This window comes from Ruditapes philippinarum, unplaced genomic scaffold, assembly GCF_026571515.1.
Source record: "Ruditapes philippinarum isolate M1 unplaced genomic scaffold, ASM2657151v2 ctg3826_1_1_1_1, whole genome shotgun sequence".
NCBI classification, from domain to species: domain Eukaryota; kingdom Metazoa; phylum Mollusca; class Bivalvia; order Venerida; family Veneridae; genus Ruditapes; species Ruditapes philippinarum.
In genome coordinates, this window is record NW_026861101.1 from 11988 (window position 1) to 29412 (window position 17425).

At 30.4% G+C, this 17425-nt stretch overlaps 1 long non-coding RNA gene across 1 annotated transcript; it reads left to right on the forward strand.

The window, feature by feature from the left end:
- The first annotated feature begins 1634 nt into the window (after nt 1–1634).
- LOC132714528 (uncharacterized) lies at nt 1635–7085 on the forward strand. Its single transcript, XR_009623566.1, has 2 exons — nt 1635–2103; nt 6340–7085. It is a non-coding gene; the product is annotated as an uncharacterized LOC132714528 (long non-coding RNA).
- The last annotated feature ends 10340 nt before the right edge of the window (nt 7086–17425 follow it).

Here is a 17425-nt window from a genome sequence, read left to right on the forward strand (position 1 = left end):
CTTATATATTTACCTACACGTACAGTATTATTTACGTTTGAACCCAAATATTAAATTTCACTAGATACATTTAAGAATTAAATATCTCCCGTTGGTTATTAAGTCAACATGAACAATTGTATACACGAATTTATTCTTTAACACAAAATTCAGGAAATTGTGTTTTGTTTTATTTGTTTCTTTAAAGAAGAAGTTCATGCATTTAAGTTTTAACTTGTACTTTTATTTGCTATAAATATATTCTGAAGAATCTAGTATGAACTATTTGATTTAAGTATGATAGGCTTTTAAGTATCAAAAGGAGTGTAGGATATTAAACGTGTACGCATGCTGACCTTTTCATTTTGCAGACATAGAGTAAATAAATACTGCTGATCAAATAGGAAAAGGTTTTAAAATACATTTAAATATTTTTACTGGCACAAATGTCTGTAAAAACTAAATGTATCATAGTATGAACAAATCATGTTTTTCGCTCATATATACGGGGGCATACATAGTGATCTCCTCTTGCAGATAAACGTGTAATTTAGAACAATCCTTTAAATTTATTATTTTATAGTGGTAAAACTATCCCTTACAGTTTATCACAGAGCTTTCCTTAAAACTTTATTTTTTAATGGTAAGACCTATCCTTTACATTTTATTTTAGAATGGTTAGAACTGTCCTTTATATTTATTAGAGTGACCAGTGTAATTTACCGATTTCAATTGGTAATTTGAAAATAATCAATGACAACTTTTCTGATATTTAGTCCTTTCCTTTAAATTTAACAGGATGTCAAACTGTTAACAGACGGACTTCGTCCGCAAAAAATACAAATGGGTACAAATCGTGCACTGAAATATATCAATATCTTATTTTGTGTTTTTTGTCGATGAACATGTAGTTATTTTTTTATAACTTTTTTATAACTTCACATGTACTGACTTTGTGATGAATTTGTATGCATTTTGTATAATGTGTTTTGTTACTTATTGTGTATTCTCATTCACCGGCAGCGCATAATTTTCTTCGTAACCTGTAATTGTTCTATTTTTAGTTGCAGTTTATTACAAGGACCTTGTTTTTTGAACTTTGGCATGAAGTGAGTGTTTTCATATACCTGTAGAATAACTTTAGTTTGCTTTGGCCTATTGACACCAATCTTGGTGTGTAGGTAGCTTATATCAAGAGGCAGCTTGGGATTGCTACCCAGGTGTCTGTGATCAAGGTCAAGGTCACTGTTATTAAAAACGAAATTTAGTTTCCGCTCAATAACTTGAGTTTGCTTTGGCCTATTGACACCAAACTTGGTGTATGGATAGCTTATATCAAGAGGCAGCTTGGGATTGCTACCCAGGTGTCTGTGATCAAGGTCAAGGTCACTGTTTCTAAAAATAGAAATTCAGTTTCCACTCAATAACTTGAGTTTGCTTTGGCCTATTGACACTAAACATTGTGTGTAGGTAGCTTATATCAAGAGGCAGCTTGGGATTGCTACTCAGGTGTCCGTGATTAAGGTCAAGGTCACTGTTACTAAAATAGAAATTCAGTTTCAGCTCAATAACTTGAGTTTTCTTTGGCCTATAGACACCAAACTTGGTGTAAGGATAGCTAATATCAAGATGCAGCTTGGGATTGCTACCCAGGGGCCGTATTCACAACTGATCTTAAGTTAATTTTTTGACTTAAATATAAGATTTTTCTTATATTGTGAGAAATTTTCTTAGATTTAAGATAAGAATCCGCAATTTACTTAAGTGGTATTCACAACTGTTTTTTATCTTAAGTTTTGTCTTAAGATGGACAATTTTTGTCTTAAATATAAGTCAGCTACTACCCTATCTTAAAGTTAAGAAATTTCTTAACTTGGCAGTAAATCATCTTAAAAATGGCGGACGGTAAATCGTCGATTCGATTGAAAACTTGCGTTTTTTACTAGTATTAGATATATCATTGAGATATTCAACGCCAATAATTACAGCAATAATGATTAAGTTCAAAGTAATTTATACACACGATAAGTGTGAGTAAAACAAGGGAGTTAAATCGGCAAAAATTGAAGACGCAAAGGAGACGCTCATTTCATAAACCGGAGTATGATCGTCAGTTTCTCGCTGGTAAGTACTTGTAAAGAAAATATTTGTGCACAGAAAAATGTAAAATGTCGGTTTGTGTGTTGTTCTTTGAGAAAAACATAACCGCTAAACGCTTACGAGTGTTTATTTGGAATGTCACTGGTTTTCGCGAGAATGACTTATGGCTATCACAAGCTTGCAATGCTTAGCGGATAATTTTAATTGAATAATTTACATATGCAAATTGATAATGTTCCGTATTACCGATGTGTTTATTGAAAACCTGACACATGCTGAATTGATTATGATTTGCCCCACTGATGATTCGCCCAAGAACGTTTCGCCCCACTTTTTTGATGGTTCACTTCAGATTAGAGACGATTCGTCCTACCTTAGAATGATCCTTTTAAACATCCTTTAGGTTATTAAAATAAATAAATGAAAAGACGAAATGTTTTTTTTGGTAACCATTTATTTGTGAAATATTCCAATAAAATGTTCTTTGTATTTAGCAAGAGTGCTACCATACGCGCCCGTACTGGGTGCCAGAAGTTCTAGCTGTATGTGAGTCACATATATCTAGCCAATACACACTGTTGTGGCTAGCGGTACAGTTGTTTTTCAATAATATATAAATGCAATGATGAAGTCAGTAATTTGCAGGTCTTATAAGTTATTACATTTTCACACAGAATGAACATACATATTTTTTTTAAATAATATTACCGATGATGTTCGGCCATTATATTATCATGATGACAAGATATCGGATAGATCCAGCAGGTTTTTTCTCTCTGCTTTGGTTATTGGTGCCGGTACCAGACTGTTATTTTGACTCAAATTTTATTAAGCATCTTTTCAGCTACAAATAAGATTAGCCATAATGAATAAAGACAGTTAACATCATCCAGTGTCCAGGTAGAACTATTGAGTGGTAATTAATATAAATATAATCATTTTAGAGAAATATCATGGCCTGCTGGAATTTTGAACAGTCATTTTGAGAATTTTCTCATTAGAATTTGGGAATTTTTATGTATAGGTTAGTGTTTAATAATATGCATTAACAAAAATAATTGGTCAAGCCTGCCGCAGGCAGGCGACCAATTATTTTTGTAATGCATATTATTAAACATTAACCTATTTAATGATCAACATTATTTTTTTCAACTAACAACAAGGCATTTCTCTAAATTACCTATAGCTCCGCCCTTTCGCTCTACAACATGTCTACACCTTGTCAAGTTGCTAACATGTCACATTTAGATAAGCTAAATAAATGGCCCAGGCACATTTTTTACTGAAATGTCACAGAATTTATACCTTTATCTACAGTAAGACTATCATGTTTATAATATATTTGGAAAAAACAGTGAGGAAAACGTTGCAATTAGGTAAAAACAATGGAGTTAATGAAATGTGTACATCCTTTTAAAATAAATGGAAAATGTGAGAAAAAAATACATTAGAGATTATTTATTGATACAATTTCGTTATTAGCTTCAAGTTTAATCACTACATTTAAAATCCCTATTGATTTGCTCATTTGAAAAACAGTTCATTTTTTTTCTGTGTGAAGGGGGTCCATTTTCAATGAGTTTTCCAGCCAAAAAAATGTAATCATTGTATTCTTGATATCAATGATTGTTAATGCAGTTTATTCCTATCAAGTGAAAGAAAATAATGTTTTGGTTACTTTTTCTATAAAATATAAAGTTTAAAACAGTCAGCAATTTATAACAGTCATTTTTCTTAGAGTTCAAAGGATATAAAAAAGTTAATATGCAATCATTTGTCTCTGCGTACCCAACATGTATTATCTATGTAATAAATCAGTTGATTGTATCCTCGCATTTAGAAACACCTGACCTCGACTAATTTTTTTTATGTTGGCATTGTTTTGCTAACTTTGACATTTTACAAATCAGAGTGTAAACCATACCTCTAACTCCTCCCTAATATAATGCATTATTGAAATTTGTTAGACTGCGGTTAGACGACAGATTAAGTGAATTTTATTTAGTTAGTACACATTAACTAAAGTTAGACAAAGCAGAAATTTGAAAAATACTACAATGTGATTGGACAAAAAATAATGTTGATCATTAAGTCTTTTTACCATTGGGAACAGTACCTTTTTTGAGTAGTAGTTATAACTTATATAAAGAAAAAAACACTGTTATCTATCAGAAATAATTTCACCTTTAATTGAAGTGTTTTCGTTAGCCAATGGAAATTCTGTACATGTTATTTACAAGTTTTAATTATTAAAAATACTTTGTCATGATCTACATGTAACTACTGCTGGATATTGACCCACAGACTTTAAGGTCAATTATACAGTAGTGTTCTTGTGCAGTCATGAAAAACAGACCTGTGCGTTTCATCTTGTTTCAAATTTAGTCACTCATTATAGCCTAACATATTGTGCGCCAGGGTTTGCTTTATAAATGATGCTTTGTGACATCTATGTTATATAATTTTTTAAGTATTTTTACTTCAAATAGTTATCTTTTCTTAGTATCTCTGAGATCAAACAACAATAAAATGAATAGTTTTCATGAATCTTCCAAACACCCCTTCAAATACTCCTGCCTCATATTTAGGCATTACTCTTAATTCTTATCACACACCCAATCCAATCTCAAAAATTCATTCATGAGCTGTTTATTTTTCACTAGAAGCGCCCTGGATTATATCAACTTGTGTGCACAAAAGCTTAATTTTTGACAGACATGTAAGCTGTCTGTCAAATGAAAACAATGCATAGAAATGTTTTTTTTTGTTTTTCTTTAACCCATCTTTTACTAAAAGGTTCTTGTTGCTTAAATACATAGAATAGGAAGCAGGTTGACAGTCATAAAAAGCAAAAACACAAAAGCAGCCCAATCTATCACAAGGAATTCAAAGAAAAAAAAAAAGATTTATGATGGAATGAAAAAGCTCAATGAGTATTATTATGTTGGTCAAATCTCAATATATAGTCTACCTAAAGAAAGGTTTGAAAAAATTTAGACATTGTAAGCTTACTGACACTAGGGTATCAGCCATCAGTTTGTTTAAAGCAGGGTCAAATCCCTATGATTTTAACAAAATTTGACCCTCCAGTTAAAATCCTGAGGGTCAAATCAGGCCTTTGGAAATTTGAGGGGTCTAACAGACACCCTGTTAAAGTTTTGCATGCACCATCAACATTAAATTATTCAATTTAAACTTAACACATATTTTTTGGATCATACATGTAATTGGTGATTATTATCCAAGGCTCATAACTCTAGCATGGATTTTGCCAGAATTATAACCCTTTTTGAACAAGAAGTTCCTGATGCTACCTCAATCTTCAAAACTACTGAGGTAGTCACTTAAAACTTAATATTCAGGATTAAAATTGATCACCATCCAAGGTCCATAACTTTACTCTAGCATGGATTATTGCAGAATTCAGATTTCAGGTTAAAGTTTTGGTTTAGTAAAATATTTTTCACTATAACTTTTTCATTTTCTTAAGGTATCAACTTCAAACTTCAAATATATGTTACTTTTCATCAACCTCATCTTATGTGGCAAGGTTCATAACTCTAGCACAATATTTTCAGATGTATCTCCCCTTGAACTTAGAATTTCCCTTAAAAATACTAATTGTTACTGTTACTTATTTATTTCTTACTAAGGGATCAAGTTCATACTTCAAATATATGTTCCTTATCATTAACCACATGTTATATGACAAGGTTCATAACTCCAGCACCAATATTGCAAGAATTATCTCCCCATAACTAAGATTTTTTTACTTGAAAAATGTAGTTTTTTCTATAACTTCTTCAGTTTTAAAGATATCTACCTCAAACTTCAAATACTTATTCATTATCATCAATTACATCTTATGGTACAAGGTTCATAACTATTGACGCAATATTGTCAGATTAATCTCTCTTTGAACTTAGGAATTACCTTAAGAAATACTTCTTTACTTTTAAGGTATCTACTTTAAACTTCAAATATCATTACACACATGTTGTGTGACAAGTTTCATAACTCTAGCATGACTATTTCCAGAATTATTCCCCCTTGAACATGGAATTTATGTTAACAAATATTATTTTTTTACTATAACTTAATACATAATAATAATTATACATACTTGATTTTTTTTCATAGTTTTGTGTTGCGTACTGTGTCTAGTATTTTATTAGTCGAGCTTCGCTGTCGCCTTTGACAGCTTTTGTTGATTTATGTACCTTTATTTTCTTAAAAAGATTTTTTTTTTTATATTTTCAGATGATATCACACTATTCATTAACCTCGGATTTTGTAGTCATCCAGACTGACAGTAGTATGGAGAATAAAGATATCAACATAGTAGCAACATGTTACATAATTTATAATGCTGCTGAACATAGCATTACTTCCTTGACCAAATACATGGAGAATGAATCGGGATTAATGTGTAGTGACTATATACTTCCATAATGTATCAGATTTTCTATCTGACAGCTCATGGCATATAACATCAAATATCACCTGTTGCAGCTTTAAATCATGGACACTAAATACATGAAAAACACATAGGAACAATGAAGACTTAACAGTTACTGTGTTCATAAACACTGGAACACATCAGAGGAATCAAACTCTAGAAGACCACTAGTAATCCAAAAGATTCATACCTGGGTACATCATCAAGGAGCCTTATTGTTACTAACTTTTATGCAGGACATGTCATTATCAAATTTCTTGTGTGATAAAAAATGTGTGATAAAATGTAAAATCTATCAAGCCGATTGTGTTCATAATATGCAAGAGGAATTGGTCCAATGTTTTCATCGAAAAACACATGAACATTCTAACTTGTGAGAAACTTGAAGACTATCAAAAGGATAACTATGAAAGAAAATTTCATTCATGGAAAAAGAACTGTGTGAATTAAGATCAGAATTAACATTTCCTAGTAATTGTTTTCATTAAGATTATCAGCACCACTTTTTATAGAAGAAAAAATGAATGTTATATTCATTCGGTATGACTGACCTGTTGGTGTTGTTGATTTTCATTATACAATACATGTACTTACAAATCTATTACATCAAAACTTTATATGTGGATGAACCTTGATGAGTTTAACCTGAACCCCTCATTTTCAGGTTAAAAGGTCAAAGTCACTGACTTGTGGTAACCAAACATAAAACTAGCCATTTAATAGGCATTTACTGAGAAAATCAGACTTTGACAAATTGTATGTACCAGATTTAACCATGATGAGTTGTACCTGCCATGATACTCATTTTGTGTCAAAAGGTCATGGTGGTGGTTATCAATGACCTGTGTTGATATTTTTAATAAGATTTTTAAGGTCAAGAACACATATTGAAATGTGGGCACAGCCTGCTTAGTCAAAGTTAAGGTCGATGTGATTTTATTCAAATTATCTATTTTTGTAGAAAATATGAAGTTTACTATCCAGATAAGCTCTGAGAAAACTGGAGTGCACTGCTCTTCTGACAGCTCAGTCTTACTTGTTTTTCTTTGCTATCCTTGAACTATTCATGAAAATTGTTTGGAATTTGTGAGCATTTGAATGAAATTTTCTGTATAATTAGAACAGTCAAAACTGCAGAACTGGAGATATAAGTTTGTAAACCTCTTAATGTTCTAAACTACTATGCCGGCAGCTTTCAGTATGTCTAAAAACATTAATCTGCAGTGCAAGCACTATCATAATGTCAAAAATAGAAAGCATTGGCTATATACTTGGTCACAGCTTCTGAAATATGTATTTTCTTCTAACATGTATGTGTGATTTAAAAAAAACTGTTCATGTAAAGTTTTACATTTGATAATGCAATCAAAAAGAAATAAATAATAAAATAAAACAACCTGTGTCTTGTTTACACACTAGATGATTTATCATTTAGAAGCAGAATAGCTGAAAAGCATGACATGTAATTTAAATGCCTTCTTTTTGTATTATTTTAAAAGAACTTTTATCGCAACATTTCAATGAAAAAAAATGAAATTTTAGCCATCTGTCTGTACTAGGTTTAACTTTCCATGCATCTTTACCATGGGCTTCATACACTTATTTATACAAATTTAAGCAAGTCACTTCCTCCCTCTCCATTATTTAATTTTTTTATCCTATATAATGGCTAGCCTAACCCATCAAGTTCAGTCATCTTATATGAGCCGCGTCACGACAAAACCAACGTTATGCGTTTGCGACCAGCTTGGATCCAAACCAGTCTGCGCATCCGCACAGTCTGATCAGGATCCATGCTGTTCGCTACCAGTTTCTCTACTTGAAATAGGGTTTGTAAGCGAACAGCACAGATCCAGACCAGACTGTGTGGATGCGCAGGCTGGTCTGGAGCCATGCTGGTCGCAAACCCATTATATTGGTTTTGGCGTGACGCGGCTCATATGTGCTATTGAGTTTTGCCAATACATAGGCCATGGCCTTGACAAATAACATAAATGGAGTATCCATTTCCCCCAAATTGATTCCCATTTTAGGCTATAAAACTTAATATAGTTTTATACTTAGATATAGATTTTCATTTTATAATTCATGTTGCCATCCCTTCCATATAATCTACATCTTTTAGTTTTATATGGTACTTTGACATGTTTTCAGCTGGATTTGACAGCTATAAACACCCGGTTCTAATTTTAGACATTGAAGAGCACTTCCGTTACTATTTTTAGTAACGGAAAACCCCTCTTTCATTAGCAACCGACTTAAGAATTTTCTTAAGTAAAATATTTATTACTTAAGATATTTCTCAATCTTAAGAATAATCTCAGCTAAGTTTTTCTTAAGTCATTTTCAGAATACGACTTAATCTTAAGATAAAAAATTTTCTTAGCTAAGATTTTTTTTTCAACTTATGTTTTAACTTAAGAAATAACTTAAGATCAGTTGTGAATACGGCCCCAGGGTCAAAGTCACTGTTACTAAAAATAGAAATTCAGTTTCAGCTCAATAACTTGAGTTTGCTTTGGCCTATTGACACCAAACGTGGTATATGGGTAGGTTATATCAAAAGGCATCTTGGGATTGCTACCCAGATGTCAGTGGTCAAGGTCACTGATACTAAAAATAGAAATTCAGTTTATGCTCAATAACTTGAGTTTGCTTTGGTCTATTGACACCAAACTTGATGAATGGGTAGCTTATATCAAGAGGCAGCTTTGGATTGCTACCCAGGTGTCTGTGATCAAGGTTAATGTATTCATTTTTCATGTAATAACTTGAGTTTGCTTTGACCTTTTGACACCAAACTTGCTGTGTGGTAGCTTTGGATTGCCACTTAGATATCTGGGGGCAAGGTCAAGGTCATTTGCCTACAATAGAATTTTCAGCTTCTACTCAATAACTTCAGTGCACTTTGACCTATTGATTGCTGTCACATCAAAACTTGGTCGTTGAAAACCTGGTTTTCGTCGCATTGCGGCGCTTCTTGTTATATGTTATGAGATAAGAAAGGTTTCTGATTAGCCTTTTTTATTCATCATCACATGTTTTGTAAAGCTTAAATAATCTTGAACATCATTTTCATAATACAAAATACTTTACGTTGAAGTTTTTTTGTGTTTTTGCAAAAGTCCGTTAAATTTACAAATTAAACATTTTAAAAGATCAAAAAGAGAAAATGGAATCCCTAAAGAACGCGCAAAACAGTAAAATTGAAAATGTTATAGCCTCAGTGTGATTGAGCTTTGATTTTGATTTTTTGAGATGGGTAGATTACCATAGTAGTAAGTGAAAGCCACCGTCAACAACGCCTAAGACCGGATTAAGTGAAATTCAACATTTTATTACGAAAGTGGTGAAATTTTGAATTTAGAAAATGCCCTACGTTTGATGTCTTGGCATTTTATTGTCAAACGAAGAAAAAAACAACAAGCCTTCGGAAATGTTTTTATCATTTCTATAACTTTAAGCTAATGCATACCGAAGACTTCCAATCTGTTGAAGAACTGACATTTAATGATAGATAAATACAAGTTCAATCACAAAGGATGAGCATGATTCTAAAGTTATGATAATAGAAAACGGATTGGTGTGATTTATTACTGCTTCTAAAATGGTAGAAAAACTTTGTTACACTTCTCAGGAGTGGTATGTTATATGCACGTGATTACTTTCGTTAGTACTGTTTGACCTTTTAGGCAAGATGTACTCGATGACATGCAATGTCTTTATAATCTCGAAGTCCGATATACATATGTGGTAAAATGTAAAACATGTGAACGAAAAAAAAAATTTCGCCAAGAAAATTTTGGACTTGTGAGAGGCTGTAAATGACCCCAGATTGATCATAAGGTAACGTGTAACCAACGCTGAAAAGCATTTGACTCTATCTCAATCCATTGAGAAGTTGCAGCACTTTGAAATCAATTTTGATGGAAAAAATCAACGCAAAATAGTGATTTTTGGCAATTTTGAGATGTCCCCTCGTTGCCATGGTAACAGAAAATTTAAGCCTGAGCATGTTGTTGCAAGGGCAATGGTCCAGTCAACATTTGTGCCAAGTTTGATTAGTGTTGAAGCATTTTTTATAGTATTATAGCAATTTGAACTTGTAACGGGAGACTTTTCAATGAAAACAGCCATTTTTCACAAAATGCTCATGAAGTAATGGGTTAAAGTAAGCTGTTTCACGTGCCAATAATATCATATCCTGCCATTTTATGTTGTTCATTAAGAAATAAGAAAGGCCTCTGGCACTCAATATTTTCATCTTGTCTTCAACAAACATATGAAAATTTTAACATCATTTTGAAGATGGGAACAAGTATAACTGATAATTTTTAATGAATTTAGTGAATCATTTAATTTTTTAAACATGCTTAAAACTGAATTTTTGAAATGATACTTCATTGTTATTTTCATAGAAATAAACATGGAGGTGAATATAAGGATAGGGTGTTTAATTTATGTTGATGAAATATTCCTAATAAGTTTGTTCTAAATCGTGACAATAATAAACTACTCAATGAGACAAAGATTAAATGTTATATTTAAACAGTTAAAATTTGGAACACTTTTAAACTTATAAGGAGAACATTTGTTCAGAAACTATCAATCTCACTTTATTTAATTTTATTGCTCAATTGCTAGACACATCCAGAATGTCTGTGAACGTTTTGTACGGTTTTTTTATTCAATAATTTCATTCTATCTTGAAATATCTAACCAATGTATACTAATTTAAAAACGTTCATCGTCGTAATTCATGTAATATGAATTTGCATAATTTATGGTTTACATGTCCAAATATCATGCAGAGAAAACTGTACTATTTGCATCATAAGCAATTATATAAAATATTGGTATGATAATGAGATGCAAATCACAAGACCTGGGGAAAAATTGAAAATGTTCATATTTAATGAATAATTCAGGCAATAAATGACAAGATAATGTAGTTAGCAACCTCAGTCCTTCATATCTGCATATAGAAAAGATTTTTGATTGTGTACGTCATAATTTGAAACAAATGACCTAAGGGTCTTTATAGAATAACTGCAGTCAAATGACAATAGCTAGAAGACATAAAGATGTTATATTTTATAATCTATTATAATAATTTATTTGTACGACTTTTGAACAACATTTATTTAACAAGCTGTTCAATATTGGTATGAATTCAAAGAGCTTTTTCAAAAAAAAAATAGTTTTGCTGTACTGAAATATTGTGTTACAAAATACGACATAATAAAACCTTGGGTGTTTTTTTTTCTGTATTGGAACAATGCAAACCCTTTAACTTTAAAGTACATACAATAACTGTGAGTAAAAAGCGCATATTTAATTAAGTATGCTACTAAAGACCAACGCATATTTCATATGAAATTGATTTTTAACATCTAAATGATTGCAGCGTTCATAGCGGTATTTGGTGCAAATATATGCAACCTGACCAAACTGAATAACCTTGCAAGTTATTAACCTTTAGCTGCTGCTCCTTATTGGCTTTTTATGCAATTGCAAAAAATCTTTAAGGTTTCCATCTTAAAATCTTGACAAGTGAACAACGAAAGATTAGTTCCTTGACAGTAACAATGTTATAAACTGGTTTACAAATCAAACAATGACTATGTACTGTGCCATATAGAGCAATATTATTGCTGAATACATTCGTTTTTTTTTGTAAACTACAATTTCTCTTAGATACATTTTCAAATTGCTAAACGTGTAATGGCAATATTGTTAGTAGATTACATACACAATTTGAAATATTATAGTCTATTTTTGAATCACATTTCAATTATTGATTACTGTTTTATCAAATTGGATTTTGATTTCAGTTGTCTTATCTTGATTTGTATTTTTTTTAATTTTAATAGTTTTAATGTTTCTCTTTATTTTATTTTAAAGTCTTAGATTATTCTTCATGTTAATATTTGTTATTGTAAAACTTTGTATGATCGACTGAGTTTTAGACTTTAAGATTAATCATGGCATATTTTATATTTTGTAAATGTATACATATAATTATGTGTGTTATTATTTTTATTAATTTTTGTTTGTTTTTAAAGTCATTGTAAATGTATATAATTCCATTGTAAAGCGCCTTTACATTTTATTTTTGAGAACGGCGCTATAAAAATGTGGTAATTATTATTATAATGATTATTATTATTATTATTTGTTATTGAATAGAATTTGCATTGAGTAAAATACTACCATTCGAGAGCATTTGAAATATTGAATACAAACCTAATGTCCATTTCCTCATTTAATTTAAACTTGAACATTGAAATATGCTTAATTATGCTTTATTCGAAATGTGTTTTAATTGACTTTGATTAATGCATACTAAACACTTCTATATACTAAAGTTACATATCGTATTTCAAATGCACCAATTAAAATCAATATTATAAATATTCACATTAACAGGATAATAATTAATATCATATTAATCAGCATACTATTTATACTATTAATATACATAAATTTCTCATTCAGTTTAGCTTTTTTTATGAAAAGATATATCTGAAGGAACGCGACATGACAGGAATATTGTAATAAAAGAATTAATCCTATTTAAAATATATATACAGTTATATGAAAACACTTTTTCAACTTGAACTCATATCGTTGATAGATACGGCGTAAATTTTAATAGATCTAAATTCGATCCAGCTGAGCCTATAATTGTATAATATAGGCATATCTTTGCTGTCGGGGGACCTACCTGTCTCAGAATTGTTTTCATTTCATTCTGTTATCAGTGTCGGTATATCAAATAAACATAAAGTTTATACTCACATGAGGAGATGATATTACATTTATCATGCTCAACCTGAAAGTTCATCTTATTAGATTTTCAACGTTATTTTCAGAGGGTTAGAGTAAAATCTCAAATTCCCTTTAAAACTGCTTTATTTGATAAATACAAATATGTTGAGCATTTGCCTCAAATATAGAGCTAAGTCATCTGTGCAGTTTGACAAGGATCTAATAATGATGAAAGAGCAATTTGTTTATCATTTTGATATTGAAAAATAATTCTTTTAGGAATTCCACTCAGGTTCAAAAGCTAACCGACACACAATTTGAATTTCTTACATAGATAAACTTAGTCACTTCAACCGCGAAACTATGCAGAAGATAATAAAGATATATACTCAAAATGAAATTATTTGTTGATTTTAAATGCTATTCTTATATGCATGAATTGAGTTTAAGGCGTTTAAATGATTTTCACAAAAACAATGAAATAAACAAAAATGGCTTTTCTGATAAACTGATAAACTAGAAATGATCTGAAATTTTTTTAACATGATATTGTTCGAGACCTACTTCAAATAAGACTCAAATATTTAACATATTGTCAGGCTCGTCGTGCCCGAACACATCAATGTTGTTCCTTTAAAATTCAAACGGGCTGTTCAAAATAAAAAAAAACAAATCAGATCAATTACACAAATCAGCAAGACTACGAAAAGAACACTTCTGACCAAACAGATTTACATTAAAATGGACTATTTGTCGATGTTGATCAATGTTTCTACAAGACACATTACACAATCGATGATTTCACTTACAGGCGTTATTGGTAATTTTGTAAGCTAAACGAATATATATTTCAGTAATACAGCTAACTCAATGTTTTATCATATGTACTGTTATTTGAAGGAGAATATCTATGTATTTAATTTAGAAAGATTTATTGATGATAATAACAATTATACATTTATTGTTAATTAAAGGTATAGTTTTATAATGTGCTGATAAAGTATTTGGATACGGAACATATATTGTATATGTTGTTTTATATAAAATATACGATTTCTTTTTCACTCAGTCAATTATTTAAGTTGGATATACGTACATGTGATCGGGTAAGATTTAAAATTTTCTTTTCTTAAATTTATTATGTCTCTTGACTGTGTATGATCAAAACGTTCATGTATACAATCTAACAAGTCAGAAATTATTTAAAAAATATTAAGATTGCAAGCAAAAGTTATTGAAGAAATCGAATGAACTATCCTTAGTCTTTGAAGTAATACATCCTCGTATTAGGAAACAATAAAGTGTGGATCGCCCTAAAATGAAGATTTCATTTAAAAAGAAGTTTTTCGTAAAGCACAAAATAGTCGTGGATAAAAAAAAACTATTAAAAAAATACCACATATTTAATTTTATCTGTCATTTCTTCAGTATTAATTGATCAATATACATGTATCTTAATTTCTATCATCAGAAAGCCAAGTAGAGTTTTAATATTTATCCTAACTAAATTGAATATGAAAAATAATCTTATGGTTTAGAGAATGTAGTTTAAAGAGAGATGTTAATAAATTGTTATCTTTATATCTATATCACAGTCATAAACTTGCATTGTGAATATTTTATAGATTTCTGTGTGCGATTATCTACAGTGTATAATGAAAATAGCATGCATAAAAACATTTTAACCTGGCAATTATTTACTTCTTTTAACTTTAATTCTCTCATCGTATATGTTAATTAGGTTAACTGTTACAATTGTTTACAATTTTCACAATACTGTCACCTACTTATGCAGTGTTTTGCCACTTTTACCAAACTCACCACGTTTAGAAATATTTTGACAAAGAATAATGTGAACTAATAATAAACGGACACAGTAATTTTATTCAATTCAAACTCACAATTGATTGTATTACATTTTTACTTGCTTGAAATGTTTATTGTTCGTATTTGAATGAATAAAAGGCCTAATTAAATATTGATTAAGTCTTTGTTGTTATCTTCTTGACAACAAAGCTAAAATACGCTGAAAGGCCAACATATGTTTGACACGGAGTATACGATGCCAATTTTCCTGCTCCAACAGGTGATTTCTTTCTTTCTCGATTGTCATAAAATGTGTCAGGATGTCGTATAAAAAGGTATAATTAATTACTTTAATGGCCATATTGATCGTATTATTATGCTATAACATTATTGAAAGCCTTATCATTTTACTGGATCAAATTATACAGGAAAACGTAAGATGATACTAGTTTTTTATTGTTGTCGTCATATTATATTTTATAACCTATTATAATCAGCTCAATGAAAGCCAGCTCAAAATTAAGTGTTTTATTTTGCAAAAGAAGGTTAGGTGAACGCTTAACATATTTGTGGAATGTGACCAGTTCAATCCAAGATCAGCCTAAAAACTGTTAATAGGATTCATTTGCTAAGCCTTGTCACGTTTAAATATCTAAAATGGACATGTCCATTCTGTAATCTACACGTAATCTACACGTAACCAAGAATTATTTTCCGAAAATATTCAATATATGTACTGTAAAGCTGTTTGAGGTATCTTGTTCTATTCTGGTCGTTTTGGTATAATCTGTTCCCACTACCATATTTTTTACACCATTGTGTTAATTACTTCATTTCGTTCTTGTGTTCAACTCTTATACATGTTGGATATAGTATATATCTTGTACCAATATAAGGCATCATTATACATGGGTTGTATATAAATAATTTCTCTGAATTTATTCGTGATTGATCACTGTCGTCTACATGTATGAACGGTTCAATTCTCATGTTACCTTTTTTGAGTGAGTAGCGTTGCTAATTAAAGAATGAGAGAAGCAATACTGTTTTTTGTTATCATCTGTTGTTTCATGAAAAAGGGTTAAAACAATCTATTTTAACCGAAAGCACGCACAGAATAATTATAAATTAGGTTTGTTTTTAATTCAATCTTAATGATGTTAGAAATAAACCAGTGTAATAACAACATTAATTCTGCAAGATTTTGTATGAGATAAACACAGATTTTATTTGTCGACATACACATAAACATACAATTGTATACAATTATTATCATAATTATGATATGTCTTAATGTTATCAATTATGATGTTGTATGTGTTACTTAAATCAAATTGGTACATGATTTATATTCACTTTAGTTTATACAGAATTTAATTAAGTTCGATTGTGTAAGAATATATGTAGATATGTAGACACACTCTCGAACCAACCAGCACAGAGCAATGAGTGTAAGGTGTCTTGTCACCACTTTAATTGACCTTTGTGCACCTTTATAAACCTTTATATTTGTTATACAAAACTGCACGCAAGAATACAAGTAACAAGTATTTGACGATGCAGACATTATTGTATGTCTTTTGGATTCAGACCAACTAAAATAGTATATTTCTTGGCATGATCCATGGTCTACCTGGGAATGCAAAGTCCATTATCACTATTTTGAATTACATATTACTCTTATGTTTGTCTTTCAGTGTTCTTCCACATTTTACATAATCAATTGATGCAAAGAATTTAAAATATGCTTGATCAAGATAATGCGTTGCTATGATTTTTGAACAACATAACATTCACAAACTCTTCAATATCGCTAGGAATTCAAAAGCTATTTCAGAAACAGTAGTTTTACTCTACTGAAATATTGTGTTACAAAACACAACAGTTTCAGTTTCATATTTTATTAAACCAAGGCATATAATATTGTTCATTTCAACTACTTAGTTCAATACTACATGTATTTTAAATTATAACAATGGGAACGGAGAATGAGAAATATTAATTATCTAAATAAACATAAAAATCGTGGGTGTTCTTTTCTGTATTAGAACAATAAAAACCCTTTGTCTTTAAGTACATAAAAAATATGAGAAAAAGCACATATTTAATTTAGAATGATATTAAAGGTCAACGCATATTTCATATAAAATTGATATTAAACATGTAAACGATTGCAGAGTTCATAGCGGTATTTGATGCAAACATATCTAACCTAATCAAACTGAATAACCGTGCAAGTTATTTATCTTTAGCTGCTCCTTATTGGTTATTTATGCAATATCAAGAAATGCTTAAGGTTCAACTTAAAAT